This window comes from Eleutherodactylus coqui, chromosome 7, assembly GCF_035609145.1.
Source record: "Eleutherodactylus coqui strain aEleCoq1 chromosome 7, aEleCoq1.hap1, whole genome shotgun sequence".
Taxonomy (NCBI): domain Eukaryota; kingdom Metazoa; phylum Chordata; class Amphibia; order Anura; family Eleutherodactylidae; genus Eleutherodactylus; species Eleutherodactylus coqui.
Genome location: NC_089843.1, coordinates 43,590,662 through 43,597,742, shown reverse-complemented (window position 1 = coordinate 43,597,742; position 7,081 = coordinate 43,590,662). Strand labels below are relative to the sequence as shown.

Sequence of the window (7,081 nt, the reverse complement as noted above, 5' to 3'; positions counted from 1 at the left end):
GGGATGGCTTTAGCAAAGGAGCAAAATACATTTCGGATCTTATAGATAAGAGGAAACCTCTCCCATTCCAGCTAGTTAAAAACAAGTTTAACTTACCCGACACAGAGGCCTTCTCTCACATCAAAATACTTTCCCTCCTCAACAACTCTAATATAAGCAACTTCTCTTTTCCTGGAACTGGAACACCTGATTTTTAAATGCACAAGCTCCCATGACTCTCAAACTAGAATATTCAACAACTCCACCTCCGGCAATATGAACAACTCAAAGAAAATACACCTACTAAATTGGGAATATGATTTAAAAAGAAACATATCACTTCCAAAATGGTTGAAAGCTTTTGAATGGGCAAATAAAGCCACTCTATCTGCCAATATTCTTCAAACCCATTACAAAGTGTTAACTAGCTGGTATAATACACCCACAAAATTGGCTAAATTTTTCCCAAATCTTGATAATACGTGCTGGAGAAACTGTGGCCACGAAGGATAACTATACCACCTGTTCTGGGACTGCCCCTTAATTCGAAAATATTGGGAGTACATATTTAACACCATCCATTCCATCACTGGTATGCGACTAACTCGTTCGCCCCAACTTGCTCTTTTTCTCATAGATTGCGAAATAATCCCAACTAAAAAAAGAAAATGGATATGCCACTTTTTTCTATCTGCCAAAAATATTATAGCCAAAAAGTGGAGAGTAGCCTCACCTCCTTCTATTAAAGACCTCCTGGATGTAACCTCAGACCATTACTGTTATGAAAAAATATACGCAAAAAATAATAACTGTCTCGTCAAATTTAACCGCATCTGGAAATATTGGCAGCAATTTGAGTTAAAATATATGTTCTGATATGTTTAAGTCTGTTCTGTTTATATTTTTTTTCTGTTACATCGCAACTATCAGGAAATAATTGAACTCACTGCATATGTCTTTGCTAAAATATCTAGCACTTGTAATTCTCATTGGCTTATTCAGCAGTGTACGCAGAAATACTAACAACACCTTCTGTATATGCAGTGCTTTGTCTTTATGTATCTTCAAAGAAAAAAAAAACAATAAAAATTATATTTAAAAAAATATATATATCAGAGAAAAAAAAACAGTTTCTATCTATTGTAATCAGCAGTTGTGACAAACTTTCAACAACAATAAAAAACAGTCTGTGTTGGTCATATTATTCCAATGGTATCATAATTATTCAATAGGTAAAGTGGAATATGTGTCTAGCCAGGGGTCCCATATATTCTGTTTGCTTGGGCAGCCCCTTCATATGTTTGCTTGGGCAGCCCCTATTTTGGTAAATGATTTTTTCATAGGGGATTACAGCATTTACCAACTGGATCCAGTGTGATAACATAGGTGGTTCTGTAGCCATCCAGTGCATGGCTACCACTTTAAGTGCTAGGAATAGAACCTCTCTAAGAAATACACAGACATATTTTGGCCATAGCTTTTCTGCTAACAGACCTAATAGAATTATTTTGGGATCTAGATTTATTTTGAGGGGGGGTGTTAGAAGTGGGTTTGTGAAAGAAACTATATTAGACCAGAAATCTCTAACAAACGAGCAATCCCACATCAGATGCCAAAAATTCGCATCTGGTTGGCGACATCTATGGAAGGAGTTTGAATGAGTGTTCCCAATTTTAAATAAATGACTAGGGGTGAGATATGCTTGATGGATAATATAAAGTTGGATCAATTTGTTGTTTACAGCAGGGGAGATTGACAAGTGGGACTCTTCTATACTGACCATTCTTCAGGTGTTAAAGACAGGATGCAGAGTTTCCAAACAGGAAGTGGGTTAAAACTTACCCTTGCTGAGAGTAAATGCGTGTAAAGTATTGAAATCAAACCTTTGGGACCTTGGGATTTGAGAATACCAATTGTAGGGTACTTTGAGATCTGGGTAAAGGCAGGGGGGAACTGGGTATTCAATGCATGTCGCAATTGAAGGAACCTAAATAGTTGAAGATGCGGGGACTGGAGCGTCTCATGTAAATGAGTAAACGTAGGGAATACACCATCTGTGTATACATCTCCCAATAAAATAACCCCCAAGCCGATCCAATATTGAGGATCTGGAACCAAATGTAGGGCTGTTAGGCCGGAGTTGTCCCAGAGGGAAAGTTCTGACACCACATCCTGATATTTTTTAAGGGACTTAGCCTCCCTCCACACACAAAGAGCCAATTTATGTAATGGTAATATTTCAGAGGAGTTTGTGCATTCTGGAAATTCTAAATAGTTTAGTAAATTGTTGCCCGCTACTTGTTTATATTGATCTGCAGTGGGTATCTCCTGATTCAAAAACCACAGTTGAATGTTCCACAGTTGTCCTGCTAAGTAGTATAACTGGAGGTCTGGGAGGGCCATTCCTACCCGATCTTTGGACCTTTGTAGCGATGGAAGGCTTAGTTTAGAATGCGTAGAATTCCATATTAATGATATAATAAGGGAATTAAAGGATTGGAAAAAAATGCTTTGGAACACTCAGTGGCATATGTTGCAATACATATAGGCATTTGGGCTGAATAACCATTTTGACCAGATTTATGCATCCGGCTACTGATAGTGGTAATTTATCCCTTTTCTTAAGCTTGTACCTTAAGGTTTCTTGTAAAGGTACAATATTTGAATGTGGAGACTACGGTCAGATTATACCTAGAAACACAAGGATCATTTTTAGGGTTATGTCCCGTGTATAGAATTGTGAATTTAGTCCAATTGACATGTAGCCCAGAAAATTGGGAATATTTATCTATATGGTTCATAGCTCGAGAGAAGGAGATGTCAGGGTCCGATAAAAAAAGGATTGTATCGTCTGCATAAAGACCCACCTTGCTCTCAAGTCCCCCCCACCTGATGCCCAACACATTGGTGGATGATCTCAAACAGATCGCCAAAGCTTCTATGGCTATGGAAAACAAGGCTGGGGACAAAGGGCATCCTTGACGTGTGCCTTTTGAGAGTAGGAAGTCAGTAGAAGGGACACCATTTACTACCACATTGGCCCTCGGGGATTTGTATATAATTCTAATCCATTGCCTAAACTTGGGACCGAACTGAAAACGGGCCAGGCTGGCCTCTAGAAAGTTCCACTGCAGGGAGTCGAAGGCTTTCATCATGTCCAATAATACAAGAGCCCAAGGCATATTGTATGGGCTACCCAATTGAATGACCGTCTGAACCTTATGAATATTAATCGTGGTGGATTTGCCTGGCATAAAGCCTGTCTGGCGGCGTGCATGATAGATAGAATTACCTGTTTCAATCTAGTGGCCAGAATTTTTGTTAAGATTTTACAGTCTACATTGACTAATAAGAGGGGGCGATAAGAGCTACATTCCGTCGGGTCTTTGTCAGGTTTTAATATAACTATAATGGTCACTTCGTATAGAGAGGGAGGAAGGGATTTCTCTAGGTGAGCTTGATGTAAGGTATCATGTAGGAGTGGGTTTAGAAATTCGCTATATTTCCGGTATACCTCTATAGGGAGGCCGTTAGGACCAGGGGATTTATTAATCGCCATGTCTTTGATAGTTTGTTGAATTTCCTCTAAAGTGATTGGGGCTTCTAGAAACGCAACTTGTTCAGCAGAGAATGTTGGGAATGTCAAGTCTTGTAGGTAATTAAGAACATCTAGGGTAGTTTTGTCCAAGGAGGAAATATAGAGATTAGCATAAAACTCCCTAAAGCAAGTTGCTATGGACTGCGCGTCAGTGAACTCTATACCTTGAAGGTTTTTAATTTTCTGGATCGTGTTAGCTTGGTTTTCTCGTTTGATAATGTTTGCCAACAGATGGCTAGATTGGTTGCCTAGTTCAAAATAGTATTGTTTAGTAAAGAATAATTTCCGTTTGGTTTTAACATATATTTTGCCCTATTGGAGTCTGTAGGGTTGAAAATGTATGTTTTTTCGGCCTCAGATGTCTGGATTTCAAGCTCCTTATTGACTTTAGATGTTGATTTTTTTTAATGTAGGAGATGGCAGATTTTAGGCATCCTCTGAGGTATGCCTTAAAGGCACCCCATTTCAGGGTGTAGTGATTGTTACCATCATGAGCATCTAAAAACATAGATATGTGGATTGGCGTCTGGTCATTATATTTTAGAAGTTTAAGCCAAAATGGGTGTAATTTCCAAGTTGGGGTGATCTTAAAGCTGTGAAATTTTAGGCATAGTAATATCGGGCTATGGTCCGATATACCTCGTGGGCAATGAATTATATTAGATAGGTAGAGCACCAGTGTCGAGGAACATAATATATAGTCTATTCTTGATAGCGTGTTTTGGCCGGTCAATAACACGTGAATTTGAGGGTGTCAGGGTGTCGCAAAAGCCAAAGGTCTACCCAGCCCACACTATCAAACAGCTGTTGCATAGGACAGCTATTGTGATATGGGCTCCGGAAGATGAACGGAACCTGTCCTTAGCTGGGTTCATTACCTGATTGAAGCCCCACATGCAGATAACATAAGCCGAAGGAAACTGATGAGCAAACATTAAAGCAGCCTGTAAAAGGTAAAGGTTGTTATGAGGTTGGTTGTATATACATAAAATAACATAGGGTTTAGAATCAATTTCTGCATATAAAAACATGAATCTACCCTCTGGGTCGCTTTTAACATTTATGGGATTCCACCTTAATGATTTGTGGATAAGGAGTGAGACTCCTCTAGAGATGCAAATATGAAAGGAGTGGCATATCCACTAGACCCACATTTTTTTAAGGGTGTCAGCTTTATCTATAGTAAGGTGAGTTTCCTGCAAACCCACAATGTGGGGGTTAACTTGTTTAATATAGGAGAAAACTGCTTTTCGTTTGGTAGCAATACCCAGACCTCGCACATTCCAACTAAAACATGACAACGACTTTGGAAAACATAATGGCATATAACACAGTCGGACTTTCTAAATAGAGGTGCGTCTTGCACGTATTAGAAAGAAAATTATACCAGCACAGACTTATTTGCAACCTAATAGGAACTAAACTGAAACAGTCTGAACAGCTAACAATTGATGTCTCGCTTAATAGTGATGCATCGTGGGTGTCTGAGAAAAAAAATAAGCTCTCTCCACCGTAAAGGAGGCAGAGAAGGTGTCGTCTCCCAATGTGGATTTAACCCAGTTCTCTGCAAATGATCCAAGTCATCTGTTTTGGATTGGCAAAACTCTGATTGTCTTATGGCTTTCTGCACTGCCGCCGGTAGCGGACGCAGGGAGTCTTCCAAGCCAGAGACATGGTCTTCCATCTCATGTATCCTACCCCGCATGTTATGCAGATCCTGTCTTAATAGAGTAACATCTGATTTAACTTCCTCTATCTTGCCCGTGAGGGAGGACTTGCAGGTGTTAATTGCTTCTAATAGTTGGCGCATAGTTGGTTCTGGGCCTTGCCCAGGATTGCTCTCCTTGTCTCTTGCCTGGACAGTCCGCGTTGAACACGGCGTGTAATCGGGTGTATCAGTACGTGAAAATTCTTTTAATTTTTCCGCAGTGGTGCAGCCTTTGGTTAGGGTGCTCAGGTTGAGCAGTCGTGAAGCCGAGACCATTAACAGAATGTGTATTAGCACTTCTGTGCCACAGTAGTAGACTAGTAGAATTGACCATATCACTTGAGAAAAAGGTAAAATGTCAGTTCAAAAAATAGTGAGTTCTCACATGGGACTTTAAATGAGTAGTGCAACAAGAGTCCACCATGTCGTAGGTTATAGTAGTTGGACGGAGGTAGTGAGTAAAGTCCCTGGTCACTATTAGAGCAGTCCCCACAGTGGTCTCGTCCAGCTGCAGAACAACAAGGGAGCAAGAAGGCAACCTGACAGCCTGCCGCGCCCACAAATTAGGGGTCACAGAAAGCCATATCCGTTGTGGAAAGTGTAAATCACAGGCTCGGGCAGGGTCAAATAGTATAAAGAGGTTTCACAGACTGCAGCAGCCGACAAGCCAGGACACTGCTTGAAATACTGCTGCTAAGGGCACAAGAGGGCGCCAGGCAGCATGAGGGGGGTCCTCCCAGAGATGTTCAAAGAGCCTACCACGGCAGGCCCTATGCTCCTGCCGCCTATGGTCACAATCCTAGTGTCTCCTCTAAATACAAAGCCTCCCTCCACAGCCTTCACCAGGGACTTACTTGCCGCCGGTGTCCACGGGAACCAGGGTCTGGACAGGAGTCTCCCTCTCCGGCGTCTCCACAGGTGTGTAGATTGTTTGGGTCACTGAGCTCCCAGGGCCACATGCAAGGAGGCCCAGCACGGTCGGGCGATCAACGCAGTCACAGCCCTCACTCTCCTGCAAGTCCCGCCTGCAGCGCTCCAGATGATTCCCGCATCCGGACGAGAGGTGGATTGCTCTCTGGTCAGCATCGGAGGAAGAGGGTAGCGCTCAGCAAGGTTCCAGCGGTATCCGCCGGGTGGAGTGCGACGATCACCAAGCACAGGTGGTACAAGACGGCAGACACCAGCGAGCGGGGTGTTGGCGTGCAGTTCAGGTCCAGCGCGCGGTCCAGATCAGATCATTCAGGGGCAGGGAAACCGCTTATGCCTGAGCCAGCCACCTGCAGCAGGATCAGCTGGGCAGGATTAACCCGTCAGGGTAACAGTTCGGGTAGGGAGGCCAGGATAGATTACAGGATAATATAGTCCCCTGCGGAGCTTCACTCACATGCGATAGTCCATCTTGGCAGCTGGCCACGCCTCGATCTGTTCGAGCATTATAGATTTTTCTAGCGACTCTGCTCACATTACATGGCCAAAATACGCATGTCTGAGCCTGCTCATCTTGCCCTTCAGGTATATATCAGGTTTTATACAATTCAGGACTTTCCTGTTTGTTACTCTCACTGTCCAGGGCATACACAGCAGCTTTCCCCAGCACCACAGCTCAAACACATCAATTGTCCTTCTATCAGCATTTTTTGCAGTCCAGCTTTCACATCCATATTTGGCTATGAGGAAAAGGGTGGTTTGCACTATCCTGCATTTAGTTGCTATGCTGATATCACTACTTTTCTAGTTTTTGTCCATGTTTAGCCTCGCTCTTCGCCACAATGCTATCCTACGTTTTATCTCTGGCA

The 7,081-nt window shown here is 42.5% G+C and overlaps 1 pseudogene; it reads right to left on the bottom strand.

The window, feature by feature from the left end:
- Window positions 1-2,664: 2,664 nt before the first annotated feature.
- LOC136573483 (vomeronasal type-2 receptor 26-like) overlaps window positions 2,665-7,081 on the bottom strand; it is a 60,313-nt pseudogene continuing 55,896 nt past the window's right edge.